The sequence below is a fragment of the Hylobates moloch genome, unplaced genomic scaffold, assembly GCF_009828535.3.
Source record: "Hylobates moloch isolate HMO894 unplaced genomic scaffold, HMol_V3 SCAFFOLD_18, whole genome shotgun sequence".
Classification (NCBI taxonomy): Eukaryota; Metazoa; Chordata; class Mammalia; order Primates; family Hylobatidae; genus Hylobates; species Hylobates moloch.
The window spans coordinates 47,586,085-47,600,164 of NW_026652293.1; the positions used below are offsets into that span (position 1 = coordinate 47,586,085).

Below are 14,080 nucleotides of genomic sequence, written 5' to 3' on the forward strand. Positions count from 1 at the left end.
CACAGATAGTACATTCTGTTGTCAAATGTAAGCAATAGCATAGATATTTATCAGTATGCTTTCCCTACCAGGCCATTTTGGGAGTACATATTTAATTAAAGTAAGTCTAGTATTTCTATCAAAATCTCTGCCAGGGAATGAGTGACAGAGCATTCAGAACCCCTGAGAATCAGCCCCTTGCCACTGGCTGAGCAGAGGCCAAGAAAGGCCTTCTTTCCAGATGGCTTCAGAGGAGAGTTTATGCAGAGCAAAACTACAAGAAGGTAAGATCAGTACACTTTGCCCCCTCAGGTCCCCCATTGCTCCACCCCCTGCTCCCCCAAGACACATGCCAGTAAACCCTACTGTTGCATGAGAGTGGGACAGCACAGTTCCCACCTGGGCTCATCTTCCCTTTAACTCAGAGGAGGCCAGCTGGCTTACAGTTGTCCCTTAGAAGAGGCCTCAGGGAGGGTCAGGGGAACTGAAAGGGAAAATGGGGGAGCAGGAGGGAGCAAGAAAGAGCAAGATGGAAATCCACAACCCGATGAGTTGTGGAGGGCATGTCAAAGTAAACCAAAATTTATGTTACCCATTTTAGATTTTGGCCTTGGGAGTATCAAGGACACACAGAGAGTTAGATGATGTACTATGGGAAGGGTGACTCTAGGCCAGCGCCTTGCAAGCTCTTGGAGAAACAGGAGGAGTAAAGGTGAAGGGGAGAAGAGTGGAGAGGGGAGAGGGAAGGTGGGAGGAGGTGGCAGAGAAGGCCAATGCAACTGTGTTTTGCTATTCTCTCAATTCTTCACACATCTCCCCATCATCAGCCCACATTCCCAGTCAAGTGCCGAGGTTGAAAATCTGTTAAATGTTTATGTGACTCTCATGGAAGCTTTCCTTCTCTTTATTGGCACTCAAAATGGTGGCAGCCTGGCCCTGTTTATTCATTAATGCCTCTAAGTCAATACTGAAGAAGAAGTCAGAGGACTAGCAAATGGCAAAGCCAACAGCTCTCTCCTATGTCTCCAACGAAGGGAGCGTGTTCAAGACAGTCCATATTCCTTTCTGTCAGAAGCTAAAACTACAGAAGAACAAAAATAAACTTCCAACCAGTTGAGAAATTTTAAAGATAACTTATCATTTTCAGATCAGGAAAGTATGGCCCAGAAATGCTAAATGAATTGCCCAAAGAAACAGGCTAGAGCCGAGGTGCCCAGATCCATATTTCGTTCCCTTTCCACTGACTCAGAGGTTTTCAAATTGTTTCCTGGAGGTATTGTGGAGAAGGGGACAGCCAGGAGGAAGCCCAGTCAAATAGGCAGACTGCTTTCATAACAGTCAACCAGGGTAATTCCCTTTCATCTGACACACACACATACACACACACTCACACACACATGCATGCACACAAACACACATGGCTTTTGCATAATATTACATTTGAAGAAATTTTCTGTGACTAAAACTAAGTTTTAAAAAAACACCGTTGCCATTCTTATGTTTTATGTACAACAAGACCTCAGGCCCTACTCTATAAACTCATTGTCAAATACACAGGCTTGTTTTCAATATGAGTGTGATTTATGACTGATGAGGGGCCTGAGTGAATAACAAGAGTGAGAATTAATTCAGGAAGATACTATATGACAAGAGGACCATCACTAGTAAGTGTATGACAATAGTTGCATACACTTTTGCAAGCACTGAAATCACCCAAAGAGCTTGTTAAAACACAGGTCGTTGGACCTCACATTAGAGTTTCTGTTTCAGAAAATGTGGGGTGGTGACCCAAAATCTGCATTTCTAACAAGTCCCTAGAGGCTGCTGATGCTGCTGCTTCAGGGACCACACTTTGAGAACCAATGGTACAGAGTATAGACTGTTGAATAGGAGTTCTATCATGAGGTCCTCATTGATGCTTCAAACCGAACTTTCAGTGTAAAACAAGAAGGACTCCTTTTAGAGGCAATATTATTCAACCAGTGAAAATAATACCTGGGAACTTCATAAGACATGAAAAAGTATTTATAAGATTGAATAAAAAATATGACTTCGGCCGGGCTCGGTGGCTCACACCTGTAATCCCAGCACTTTGGGAGGCCGAGGCGGGCGGATCACGAGGTCAGGAGATCGAGACCATCCTGGCTAACACAGTGAAACCCCGTCTCTACTAAAAATACAAAAAAATTAGCCGGGCGTGGTGGCGGGCACCTGTATTCCCAGCTACTCAGGAGGCTGAGGCAGGAGAATGGCGTGAACCCCGGGGTGCAGAGCCTGCAGTGAGCGGAGATCACGCCACTGCACTCCAGCCTGGGCGACAGCGAGACTCCGTCTCAAAAAAAAAAAAAAAATATGACTTCAATGAGAAAAGGTAATAGGAAGAAAAGTGAAATGTGCTAATTATTTTCTCTGCTATATGAAACAGGCATTGACCTCTAGATTTTGTGCAGCTATGGTGGTTGGTGGTTGGGGTAGAAATAAATATGTGTCCTAGTCACTCGTTCATATAAAAACCATTTATAAACATTGGAGTTTGGAGTAGAAATAAATCCCTATTTATATGTGTATGAGTATCATATGCACTCATTCTTTCCACAAATATTTACAAATTCCTGCTATATAACAGGCACTAGGGGAAAGACACATGTTCATTGCCTTTAGTCCGGTGGAGGAAACAGGAAGTGAGATAAGAGCTAAGAGAAGTATATGGAAAATCCTATGAAGGGGGAACCATTTGGTTTGGTAGATATTGAGCTCTATTTGGAATGGTGTATATTTGGGTTGTATGTGTCTGTAACTCATGAGGGAAACCTGGGTTGGAGATGTAGACTGGCCGTCCCTATCTATTTATGGATATAAATGATTTCTCCATGAAAACAGGTGTAGTGTGAGAAAAGGAACATTAGCATTTATGGGTCAGGTAGAAGAGGAGTAGCCAGTAGAGAAGAGTGGGAGGCTGACCGTGGACTAATAGAAATGTAAAGATAACACATACAACTAAGGGCATATTAATATTTATGTTTTGAGCACCAATAACTTATTTACTTGAAATAATGTGTCTTTAGTAATTTAGTCAATATGCCCTGTGAGAAAGAGCTAACATGCTAAATTACTTATAGCATGTCTTATACTTCCTGGTTAGAATCCATCCTCACTTCGTATTTTCACATATCCTGGTGTCTTATGTAAGTAAACAAAAGATAATCCCTCACAGAAAGCTCTAAAACCGTAATTAATAATTTTCCTAATAGTTTTATTCTTAGGGCCATTAGCTTTCAGTCATTTAGTCTTGAAATGCCATTGAAAATTACAAAGATAAAATACTACTCTATAAGAGAAATGAACAAACCATTGATACTACAACATGGTTTAATCTTAAATGCGTTTGCTAAGTGAAAGAAGACAGACCTAAAAGGCAAATACCACATGATTTCATTTATGTGACATTCTGGAAAAGACAAAACTTACAGAAACAAAGAACAGATCAGTGACTTTCAGGGGTGAGGGGTGGAAATTTTAACTACAAAGCAACAGAACAAAGGACTGTTGAGAAAGATAAAACTGTTCTGTATCTTAATAACAGTGATGCTTACATGATTCTATATATTTGTCAAAACTATAAAACTCTACACCTCAAAGAGTAGATTTTACTATATGTAAATTTAAAAATAGATAAAAATCTTAAAATATCAATCTCTAATAGTTACTACTTCAAAGGATGCTATGGTTTGAATGTGTCCCCCAAAGTTCATGTGTTTGAAACACAATCCCCAATGCAACAGTGTTGAGAGGCAGGACTTTTAAGAGGTTATTAGAGTGTGAGGGCTCTACTCTCTTGAATAGATTAATGTTGTTACCTCCAGAGCAGGTTTTCTATAAAAGCAAATTCAGCTCTCTTTTGTTCTCTCTTGCACCGTCTTGTGCCCTTTCATCTTCTCCCATGGGATAACACAGCAAGGAGGCCCTCACCAGATGCAGCCCCTCAATGTTAAACTTCCCAGCCTCTAGAACCATGAGCCAAATAAACTTCTGTTGTTTATAAATTACCCAGTCTGTGGTATTCTGTTATAGCAATAGCAAAATGGGCCAAGACAAAAGGATCTTATTTAAAATAAATCCAACTTGTCATTTTATGATCAAATCATCTACACACACACACACACACACACACACACACAGAGAGAGAGAGAGAGAGAGAGAGAGAGAGAGTCATTCCTCTGTCATTCCTCTTTGTAGAAATTCCATACAAAGTTATTTATTTGCTAGTAATCTTACTCCAGGGGAGTTTGGTTGACTTTCCCGAGACAGAATAGAAGGTGGCTGTTCAACTCTTTTTCCTGAGGTGCCTCAAATTTCTACTTGTTCATTAAGAGAATTCTCCAGAGACAGATGTATTACAGCACTTTGAGAACTATATTCACACCCACTGCTGAAGAGTGAAAAGAGATAGCTCAAGGTTCCACTCTGTGAAACAACTTAGTGGCTAAATGTGTTACTTAGGAACTAAATCCAAGCAGGTACTTAAAAAGAAGCAATTGAACATGGTGACAAATACTTCCCAGAGTATATGGGTATTTAGACTTCTGCTTAAGTCTTCCATCCCTGCATCTGTGCACACATTACATTTCAAGTACACATCTCTTTATACACTCTATTACCTCATGGCCATTACTTGTGGGTGATGAACGCTAGTATTCACAGAACAGCGTGCTGATGCATTTTTTCCTGCCATTGTATGTAACATGTTTTCTAATTCTTTTGCTCTATTCAGCATTTGACCCCAACGATGGGGGATTATGGTATTAACTCTCTACCCAGCACACATTCTTTACAGACTCTCACTAAATACTGTAAGCCTGCTGCAGAGAGGAATAAAAGTGAAAGCATACCGTCTGGTCTTAAGCTGAGCACACAGAGGGTCGTGATCCAATTGGAAGGGAAGCAGAATTTTTAAAAAGAAAGAGGTTTGACCAAATTTTAATCCATGTCATTTTCATTTCTCTTACCCTGTGGATTTGGGTGATTTTATTTACACTGTCAGCTTGAGCCTAGGGATTGGAAATCAGGCTTTTATGGAGATTATTAAAAGTACATACAGTACACTAAAGGTTGGGCTAACTCTGATATATGCTGCTAAAAATATGAATGTGAATGCCCTGGTATTAGAAGCCACCAGCGTGCATTTCATCCTCCTTAGAAGGTTATTCTTGGGAGCTGGCCCTGCTGCAATGGTAATGAGATGCAGGCTGCCAGGATATTTCTAATAGGTAGCAAATGACCAGAGATGGAGATGAATCAGCATTACTCAGATGAGAAGGTAGCTCTTTATACCATTAATTCAAATCCAAAGTAATTCCACCATCCTTCTCCCAAAAGAGAGGGCACTGTAAATATGGGGGAGGGGAAGAGCAGAAAGCTAAAGCTCCAAGGATTTACTGATGGGTTGGATGGGCTGCAATGTCATCCAAGTTTCTAGGCGGAGTTTTGTTGAGTCTGAGCTTCTCAGATGCATCACCAGTAACTTTCAGTTAAGTAATGTCGTATAGGCTCAGGTTACAAAGATAACGCTCTACACCTCAGTCAGAATCTTTAAGATGTCAATAGATAAAAATGAAATGGTTTATCAGATCTCAAAATACTAGGAGCATTCACTCTTTAATGAGGTAGATTTAGGATCTCAAAGATGTGAAAGTACTATTTTACAAAGCAGTTGACTATGAAGGCCTGTGTCCTTGCAAGTTTATGTATTATGATCATCTAAATAGGCTTAAGCAGGTTTTAGGAGATGCATGGATAACAGCTCCATGATGGATCACTAAGACAAAATGGGGTATTTTAGGGTCTTATTTCCAATTATTGGGGGCCAATGACATTCCCATGCCTAATTCATGGTCTCCTCAATTGCCACTGATAGATCAAGAGTCACTGCTATGATGAAGCTTTGAAATGTGTCAAATACCTAGAAGTGGAGAGGAAGGTAGATGGCAGGAAATTCCAAATCTTTATTTCACCTGGAGCTCTCAAGTCTCAAGACCAGGACAATAATGTTCAGTTTAAGGACTGAGGCTGGGTGCAGTGGCTTGTGCCTGTAATCCCAGCACTTTGGGAGGCCAAGGTGGGCAGATCACCTGAGAACAGGAGTTAGAGACCAGCCTGGCCAACATAGTGAAACCCCGACTCTACTAAAAATACAAAAATTAGCCAGGCATGGTGGCAGGTGCCTGTAATCCCAGCTACTAGGGAAGCTGAGGCACGAGAATCACTTGAGCCTGGGAGTTAGCAGTTGCAGTGAGCCAAGATCATGCCACTGCACTCCAGCCTAGGTGACAGAGTGAGACTTTGTCTCGAAAAAGAAAAAAAAAAAAAAAGGACTGAGGGACTGAGGTCCATACCTCTTTGTCACAGCCTAGATCACTCACATGTAAAATTGTGCTACCCTGCCATACACCCAGGCCATGAAGAAGGGAACACAATGAAAGGTGGCCCTTCGGTGATTTGACTCTTTGAAGCCTTAGTTCTGAACCACTTGTCCTGTCTCACTTATGTTTTACATCCTGGCTTGTTTATCTTTTTGGGTTCAGAGCTGGGATTTATTTACCTTTTACAGCTTTACTCACTCACTCCCCCCTCAACCCTGCCAAAAACAAGCCACTCTCTGACGAGAATGTTTTCCTCTTAATCTCTGATCCTGACCCCTGCTCTGGCTGTACCACCTTCAGGCACACCGAATAAATATCCCACCTGGCCCAGCCTTCCCCGTGGGCTTCACTACATCAGCATGCCCCTAGCCCCTGAGAATGGTTCGCTCACCAGGTGTACCCCAGCCCACAGGTATGATTTGTCTGAGGATACCAGTAAACTACCACCAGAAAGAAGTACATGTCCTTTTTGTGTGATAGCACGCAAGTTTCTATGACTCTTGTCTTACTGCCCTAACCCTCCTTCATTACCATAAAAACATAAACATATACATTATGTTATTTTTTTCTCAAACCAGGTTTCACATGTTTTACTTACTGAATTTGCACAACAATTCTATGGATCAGAAATAATAAATATGAGCTATCTCTTCAGTACAACAGTACTAATGAAATAAAGACAAGTCAAGTGATTTGGCTTATATTACAGCCAGTAAATTATAGAGCTTAACTCACCTAGTCAGTGCTTAATCTACTACCTGTGTTCCCTTGGGCTGAGCACCTCTGAAGGATGGGGATCAAATCCATATGGCCACTCTGCATGGAAATTAATAAATAATGTTGATGGGATGATGAAGTTGATAATAATTATGAGAGTAATAAATACGTTTCTTATCTCCAATTGTGGAAATCAATTTCACTTTCGTGATTTTCATAACTATATGCCTTTGCACACATTTCTTCCTTTACTTAGGAAGGCTTCCATTTGCCCTGTTTGCCTAGAAAATCCCTCTTCATCCTTTAGAAGCTGATACATATGTTACCTCTTCTGCAAGGCCTTTACCTATCACTGCCCACCCCCAACTTCCAAACAGCTAGTTGTGTCATACATTAATGGTGTCACACTTAGGAAATAATTATTTCATTATTTGTTTAGAAAAGTTTCTCTCCAGATTATAGACAAGGCCAGAAATAGTGTCTTCTTCCTTTTTTTATTCTAAGATCTGCCATGGTGCATGACACATTATAGAAACTCGAAAAGCTTTTTTGAACAAAATGTGATGATGATGATGGTGATGGTGATGATGGGGTAGGGGTACAATTTCACTCCTTCCAAGAGAAAGAGCCTTGCCAGCTTTTAGAACCAGACTTTAGTTTAGAACAATATATTAGTCATGGAAATCAATGCAGGCTACTATCAAATACAACTTCCAAAGTATTATACTTCGATACAAGGCTATTTCTTACTCATGAAGATATAGTGTGGGTTAGATAGACATCTTCACTGGGTGCCCCTCCTCCAAGTGACAGCTCTGAAATCTGGGATCCTTCCATTGTGTGGCTTTCCCATCTTGGAATCCTTTGCCTCCAGCTGTTCAGATGGGAGAACTTATAGAGAAGACACACCAAGTTTAAAATGCTTGTTCTACAAGTGACAGTCATTGCTTCTTCTCACATTCCATTGGCCCATCTAACTGCAGGGTTGCCTGGAAGATGTAATCTTCCTACATGCCCAAGGAAAGACTCAAAAATGGTGAATGCTGAAAGTTTCTTGCCATAGGTTGCCCTTCTGAACACCAAATGTTCATTTCACTCTTCCTCTCACAGAACACACTCACCCCATGCCAAGGGAGACACCCTAAGTCCCATTCAGTCACCACCTCCAGATCAATGTCCAGGATATCTGGGTGAGGCACCGTCTTTCTTATTCATCAGTCTGACATGGCACCTCTCAGTAAAGTGACCTACATATGTAAAAGATCAGTTATCTATATTCCACATCTGCACCATCGTAAACCATATATAATGGTGGAAAAAATGACAGGAAAACTGCAATAAATAACCCTATATGAAATGGGAAATAAGAGATAAGACACATCATGGTCCTTGGCAATGCTGAAACCTTTCTGTGCCAACATGGTGAAGCTCAGATATTCTGGATGGGGTGGAGATGTGTGGACTTCACTCTGAGAAGGACTTCTGTATTTGTTCTTCTCCTTAGCCACATGTGAAGTAGGCTCAGGGGAACTCATTTTCCTTCAGAGCAGTACAGTTCTAGAAGCCTGACATTTTCTTGGTCTGCAATGTGTTGGGAACTCAAAAGTTATTTTAAGCCTGGACAAAGCAAAGGCCTTTTAAGTCCAGGATCCTGGTTTCATCATAATACAATTATCAAAATCTTAGATGATGTACACCTATTTGCTTCTAGTCAGTCCCGAGTGCCAGTAACTAAACCTAGAGTTACTTTCTAAACATTGTTATCAAATTTACCTTTTTTTCTTTGTCTCTTCACCTCCATGCCTTTTTTTCCCCAACATAATTACCAAATTACATTGAGGCTATAAGAAACAATAGGTGAGAAGACCACTCGACTTATCTGATTTTCACCTCAAATGACCTCATTCAGTTGAGAACTTTTGCTAGATATTTATCACTTAAAGTCATTTTTGGTGCCCTATCTTACTGTTTGAGTCTCAAATAAATTTATTTTTTCCAACCCTACAAGGCCAAATTTCTTGACTCTGTATTCCACTCTATTTCTGCTTGCAAACTCAATAATTATTTCCTGAGTCATCTCTTTCTTGTAACTTTCTTGTAATACACAAAAGAGATATTCCAACATTAGCCAATACCACTACTAAAATTCTGTTTGCTAACCATTTCCCCTAAAGGTATATACCAGGCACATGGACTAACTTCTAATTAATAGCAGGCAATAGTTGGATTTATCACTATATAACATTAATTCCCATCTTTCCATTTTCTGGTATTAGTTTCCTTCCTGCCAGATTCTGTATTACTAAACCAATGATAAATACTTAGGATTGTGTAAAGGTTAAGGAATATGGTTTGGCTACATCAATATCCCACTTCTGGTACCGATTTCTATATTACAGCAATAAATACCAGTTGCTGTAACAGCAATCTCGGTGATTTCACATATAGGTTTATTTCTTCCTTATGTAGCTATCCAATGCAAGTCTAGAAGTTCTCCTTGGAGGCTCTCTTCCAAGCAGTGATTCAGGAACCCAAACTCCTTCCATCTTCTAAGGCTAGAATCTTAAACCAATGGCCTCTTAGCTGACTGTGGAAGAGGAAGCAAAAACTGAAATATTCTTTAAGGTGATTTTAAGGGACATGACTAGAAGTGGCTTATATCCCTCTGTCCTAATTTTTTTGACTGGAACCCTGTCACATGGCCTCAACAAAACTGCAAAAGGAGAAAACGAAGTCTTCCTGTGTGCTCTGGAATAGGAAATGGGGTTGGGGATTTTTATGGCTATCTATGTTGTATTACAATAGGTCATTCATTTACTTGACTCCTCATTGATGACTGAATAAACCGAGAGAAGATTATCTTTCTTATCTTTCTTTTCTCAGTCACCAACTAGATGCTTCAAAAATAACATTTTTATATTAAAAACACAGGTTCAACCTACTTTAAAATTACTCATGAGGGATTTAATGCAAGTAAAATATTTCCCATTTAACAAATGAGACAAAATGGAAACACTGACAGGTTTCGAGGGACCCACTGTGAATTATCCAACAATCAGTTATATGGTACTATGGCCAGGTAAGCTCATCTGGCTCAGGTAGTTGCCTACGTGCCATGAAATAGAGTTTCTGGCTTCCCAAGGTCTGTCTGTACTTGGTACACATGGAACCAGAAGCTCGCAAATATTCCTGTGGCATGATACAATGGTACTAAGAGGCAGGAGGACATGTGGAAGCCTGGGATTAGAACAAGTTGGCTACAGAGTGTAAGGACTCTACCTCCAGAGGCAAATGGCCAGGACCATGGGCAGGACTAAGGGCAAACTCTTAAAAAAGACACAATAAAGGAGCCACTCCTCTGCGACACCAGGGACCCAGGCAACAGACCAAACCCATCCTGCAGCAAGACTCAGAGACCTTGCAAAGACCAGCAAGGACTTGGAGGTAACAAGCAAACCCAAGGTCCCCTGCCCCGACCACCATGAGGGTACATCCACCTCCTTCCCTGAAGGAGATTTCTTTTTCTCTCTGTCTGCAATATTTGCATTCTTTCCAATTAGTACATTCATTCATTGACAAAAAGCCCAAGTTGCTTTTCTGGTTCCTCAGCTTCTCAGGCTTCTGGTCTGAATGGTCATTGTCTGGACAAATCAGGAGCTGGGAGCCCACTAGCCGGGCCACTTAGCCTGGCAGAGTTGCTTTCAGGCGCTTACCTGCTCCCTTTAGATACTGAGTGTTTCACCAGAGCCATGGACAGACCAGAATGTAAGGTGTCATGGTCACTTGGAACTTAGCAGCTTGCAGGGGCACCTGGGGAGAGGATGCAAGTCTTTAAAAGATACTTTAAAAACAAATGCTTTCCAACATTCGGGCATCACATCCTATGGAGCAGGAAGCACGTGGCAGGACAATTATGGTGGGCTTTCTGAAGTCATGGAAAAGACTAAAAATGGCCCGTTTCTTAGGAAGTAAGGAAAAATAGGCATTGAGCCAGTGGAAACCAAGAAGGAAGCCAGAAAGAAATGGAAGTTTTCTGCTTTTCCTTACTAGTTCCTTTCTGCATTAAAAGCCAATTTTACTAGCATTTTGTCAGCCAGAATCTTTTGTAAACAAGCACTTTCAATTTCTCAAGCCAGTGAAATGGAGATTCATAAAGATGTTTTAAGAATTGCAAGCCTGAAATGCCTTTGTGCGTCATTAATATAAATTAAATATGATCTGCCTTTTTAAAAACCATTGCGTAATAATACTTATGAAAACTGGTAACTAATATATAGAATGTTTAGAACATCTACTTAAATATTTGACTTATGGGCCAGTTTTGCTATGGAATGTGCTAAGAATTGACTAACTAGCATCATGAAAATCCATGTACTTCAGAATTCAAAAGAGAAGATCGCATCCCAAACCTGATAATTTATTAATTGTGTGAACTTCACCAGGTCCTTTAAACTCTCTGTGCCTTATTTTTCTCATTTATACATGAGGATAATGATATCTCCCATCCCTGGTTATTAAGCTTCAGTGAGATGGGCATGTGCCCATGCCTAGCACATACTTGCACAAAGGAGGCACTCAACAAATACAGCTGCTATTGTTATGATGATGATGATGATTTTTTAATACTGCTACTACTAGCTGTGTGAGCTGATTTGAGTTCCTAACCCTTTCCTTGTTGTTCTAGCCAGCCTCTACTCACCCTTGCATTCTGGCCTTGCATACCCACTGTGGAACACTAAACGTTTTCCCAAGTTCTGTTATCAGTCCCTCCTTTTCTCATAAAAAAAAAAAATAAAGAGTTACTTGAGAGTGTCTGAGACGCTTTCAGAATAACTCCCCTCCAAACAGACACCTCCCTCTGCCCTTGTCTTGGTTCTTCCCATCATTTCCTCTTCCTCTGGGTCAGACCTGGATAAACTTGCAGTTTCCTTCCTTCGTGCTCTCTGGAGAGCTGAGTGCTGCTGCACACTTGAAAGCCTAAAAACTTGTCATTTCCACCTTGAACTAGTGGCTGACCTCGCCAGACAGCCTGAGAAATGAATTAGTGTCCTTAAGCGGAGGCAGAATATGAACAGTGACCCAGCTCTCCTAAGCAACCATAGGAACTGTCAAGCGGTAGTTAAAGTTCCCTTTTTCCCAACCCCTTTAATTATGTTGAAAACTATGTCATATTGTTTTTGAAAAAGTTAATGAAATAGTAGGTAAAGGTGAACCAAGGAACATAATTTACTTGGATTTCCTTGCAAGCTTTTGATAAGGTCCCTCATAAAAGGCTATTAAGGAAACTAAATGACCAGAAGGCTGTGAGCAAAAGTCTTTCTGGTGTATTAAAAACTGGTTAAGCTATTTTAGAAGGAAGAATCCTGATGCTGGCTACTTCTTGGAGCAGAGAAAGGTTAATCACAAACTGTCCTTAGTATTAGTATTTGGACTTCAGATATTTGAATGATTTATAAAGGAAAAAAAGCAAAGTTGGCCAAAGACAAAAAATTATTATTTCTTTTTTACTTTCTTAGACTTTTATTTTTTTTACAACATTCTTTTCATTTTATTTTTTTAAGCTGACAAATAAGAATTGTACATGTTCATGGAGTACATAGTAATATTTTGGTGCATATAAAGTATAGTGATCAGATCAGGGTAATTAGCATATCCATCGCCTCAAACGTTTGCCATTTCTCTGTGTTGGGAACATTTGTTACTATTCTAGCTATTTGAAACTGTGTGTTATTGTCAACCATAATCATCCTACAGTGCTATAGCACACCAGAACTTATACCTCCTGTCTTGCTATAATGTTTTATTCTTTAACAAATCTCTTCATCTACTCTTCTCTCTCCCCTTGGAATTAATCTTTTTTAAAATTTCAATGAGTTTTGGGGGAACAGGTGGTGCTTGGTTACATGGATAAATTATTTAGTGGTGATATCTGAGATTTTGGTGCACCCATCATCTGAGCAGTAAGCACTGTACCCAATGAGACACAAAATTATTACCATGATCAAACCTCCAAGTTCTTGGTATGAATGCAGGGCCCTCGTGCATCAATAGGGAATGTATTCCTGAGAGAAAGAGCTGGGCCCACCCAAAAGATGCAACCTCCAAAGATGGGAACTAAGCTCTGGAAACCTTTCAGAATAAGATAAAAACGCTTCTGACTTGTGTGGCCCCAGTGCAGCCAGGCCTGAGGCTGGAGGGAAGGACACAGTGATCTTGTGAGTGTCCTTCCCACCCTTCCAGCAGATGGTAGTTTAAGGCCATGAAAAATTAGAAATGAGTGGCATGGGTGGAAAGCATTGAAGCAATATGAAGACACTATTTTGCATGCTTTTCATTCCAAAATTGTAAAAGAATAATTCTATTGGTAAAGGAGAGCCAAAGGAATGTCATCGGGACTCAGGCATTAAGTATATTTCTTGTGTAATTTGTGTATTTGACCTGATGCAGCAGAAAGTAAACAAGAGATGCTGAGACCTGCTTACTGCCTATTTACTGTAGGGGCAATGGGAAGAGCTGCTTTTTTTAATGAAAGAAGACAGATCTCTTAAAGTGCTGATAATCTAACAACATGTTTATTCTCATAGGTATCTTCACCACTGCTCTCCCCCTTCCAAATATTTTCACTGTAAAATGAGCCAGAAGAAATCATACTAATATCTGGGTGCTGATGATGTAAGTCCCAGGTCCTCTTCCAGCCATGGCCCTCATTAATCTTTATGACACTTTTTCTTGAGCCTCACCTGCATTTCTACAGGATCAAAAAGTCCTAAACACAAAAGTCACACTGCAAAATCAATGGCAAAAATCATTCTAATCTGGGTTTGCCAAAGCTGCTTCTCTTCTGCCTAGCCAAGTACTAAAGTACTCTAGTTCATACATAGGGTGCCATTTATCCAGTAGGAAAGCATTTATTTTGAGAGACAGAGAGTATGTGAGATAAGATGTTAGGCATAGCATAGAAATAT

At 40.4% G+C, this 14,080-nt stretch overlaps 1 long non-coding RNA gene across 2 annotated transcripts in view; it reads right to left on the reverse strand.

Moving 5' to 3' along the window:
• Positions 1–14,080, reverse strand: part of LOC116457590 (uncharacterized) — a 188,360-nt gene that overhangs the window by 77,744 nt on the left and 96,536 nt on the right. The window contains exons 3-4 of one of the 2 annotated variants that reach the window (XR_004245051.2): positions 7,866–7,989; positions 7,134–7,214 (exon numbers count right to left, since the gene is read on the reverse strand). The exons of the other annotated variant lie outside the window; for it this stretch is intronic. This is a non-coding gene — a long non-coding RNA (uncharacterized LOC116457590). The remainder of the gene's footprint in view (positions 1–7,133; positions 7,215–7,865; positions 7,990–14,080) is intronic. 2 annotated transcript variants of the gene reach the window in all.